A 2,500-nucleotide genomic window follows, 5' to 3' on the forward strand; every position below is an offset into this window, starting at 1 on the left:
AGCCCGGCGGGGCGGAAGGGGATCCCGGCTCCGGGGCCGCGGGCCTCGGTCGGGGACCCCCGCCGTCGCGTCGGTGCCCGCGCCGGGCCCCGGGGGTGCCCGCGCCGGGCAGACGGCCGGGTCTACCGGGACGGCCTTGGGCGGGTCCGGCTTACCGGGGCCCCGGCCGGATCACTCTTTCCGTTTCCCCCGCCGCGATGGAACTAGGGGATCCCGGCTCCGGCGCCGCGGGCCTCGGTCGGGGACCCCCGCCGTCGCCTCGGTGACAGCGCCGGGCCCCGGGGGTGCCCGCGCCCGGCATCCGTCCCGGTCTACCGGGGCCTCGGCCGGATCAGTCTTTCCGTTTCCCCCGCCGCGATGGAGGTACGGGATCCCGGCTCCGGCGCCGCGGGCCTCGGTCGGGGACCTCCCCCTTCGCCTCGGTGCCCGCGCCGGGCCCCGGGGGTGCCCGCGCCGGGGAGACGGCCGGGTCTACCGGGGCCTCGGCCGGATCAGTCTTTCCGTTTCCCCCGCCGCGATGGAGGTACGGGATCCCGGCTCCGGCGCCGCGAGCCTCGGTCGGGGACCTCCCCCTTCGCCTCGGTGCCAGCGCCGGGCCCCGGGGGTGCCCGCGCCGGGGAGACGGCCGGGTCTACCGGGGCCCCGGCCGGATCACTTTCCGTTTCCCCCGCCGCGATGGAGGTACGGGATCCCGGCTCCGGCGCCGCGAGCCTCGGTCGGGGACCCCCGCCGTCGCCTCGGTGCCCGCGCCGGGTCCCGGGGGTGCCCGCGCCGGGGAGACGGCCGGGTCTACCGGGGCCCCGGCCGCATCACTTTCCGTTTCCCCCGCCGCGATGGAGGTACGGGATCCCGGCTCCGGCGCCGCGGGCCTCGGTCGGGGACCTCCCCCTTCGCCTCGTTGCCAGCGCCGGGCCCCGGGGGTGCCCGCGCCCGGCAGCCGTCCCGGTCTACCGGGGCCTCGGCCGGGTCAGTCTTTCCGTTTCCCCCGCCGCGATGGAGGTACGGGATCCCGGCTCCGGCGCCGCGGGCCTCGGTCGGGGACCTCCCCCTTCGCCTCGTTGCCAGCGCCGGGCCCCGGGGGTGCCCGCGCCCGGCAGCCGTCCCGGTCTACCGGGGCCTCGGCCGGGTCAGTCTTTCCGTTTCCCCCGCCGCGATGGAGGTACGGGATCCCGGCTCCGGCGCCGCGGGCCTCGGTCGGGGACCTCCCCCTTCGCCTCGTTGCCAGCGCCGGGCCCCGGGGGTGCCCGCGCCCGGCAGCCGTCCCGGTCTACCGGGGCCTCGGCCGGGTCAGTCTTTCCGTTTCCCCCGCCGCGATGGAGGTACGGGATCCCGGCTCCGGCGCCGCGGGCCTCGGTCGGGGACCTCCCCCTTCGCCTCGTTGCCAGCGCCGGGCCCCGGGGGTGCCCGCGCCCGGCAGCCGTCCCGGTCTACCGGGACGCTCGCTCGGGCGGGACCGGTTTACCCGGGCCTCGGCCGGACTGGAGTGTTTCGGTTTTCTGCTTCTCTGCCAGGATGGCTGCGAGGGGTTGATTTAAATAGCTGGTTTGACGTGAAAAGCTTCCCTTCAAGTGAAAAGTTTGTTCCAATTTCTGCCATCTTCCTTCCTCAAAAGTTTTGGGTGTAGCTTTCCCAGAGGAACCTCTCGTAGGCCTATCATTTCTGATCTTAACTTCCCTCATTTATTCCATATTTTCCTTCCTCTTGCCGAATGGCCGAATCCAGTCCATTTCTAGTCCAGGAAATTATTTTTATTTCTTCTTCCATTTCTTACTGATCTATTTGCTTTGTCGAGCAAGTCGTTCTTAGGTCCCTTGGTTCTTTCTTTAACGTCTTCTGCTCCTGCTCCTTCTCTCGACGCTTTCTCGTTTTGTTGGCTTTCTTGGCTCTCTTTTGGCTGTTCTTTCTTCTCCTCCCGTCGTCCGTCCCCACTTTCATCTCCCCATCTTTCCTGTTCTTGGTCATCTCTACGTTGTTTATAAAATAATTCCGCTTTCTCTCTTGAATCTACTCGATATCTTTGCTCTCGCCAGCTCGCCGATATTTCGGCTCGCCGATATTTTGTGCTTTCTCGTCGTGTTTCTCATCCATGGCGATCTCTCTGCCCTCCCTGTCTTCTCGGTAAATCGGACATGAATTTCTCTGGGCGGGTGGTTTCTCATCGCGTGTCTTGTGTGCGCTCTATACGTTTCGTCCATCCCGTTTAATATCTATCCCTCCCTCCCTCCCTCCCTCTCCTCGCTTTCCTCCATTGCTTCTGCTAATATCATTTCCAGAATGATAACCCTGAGCCTGAACCTGAACCTAACCCTAGCCCTACAACTTTTCTCCCTAACCCTGACCCTAACCCTAACCCTACAACTTTTCCCCCTAACCCTAACCCTAACCCTAACCCTACAACTTGTTTCTCTAAGCCTAAGCCTAAACCTAAGGCTAAGCCTACAACTTTTTTCTCTAACCCTAACCCTAACCCTAACCCTAACCCTAACCCTACAACTTTTTT

Source organism: Pantherophis guttatus, unplaced genomic scaffold (assembly GCF_059756535.1).
Source record: "Pantherophis guttatus breed Tessera unplaced genomic scaffold, ASM5975653v1 scaffold_19, whole genome shotgun sequence".
NCBI lineage: Eukaryota > Metazoa > Chordata > Lepidosauria > Squamata > Colubridae > Pantherophis > Pantherophis guttatus.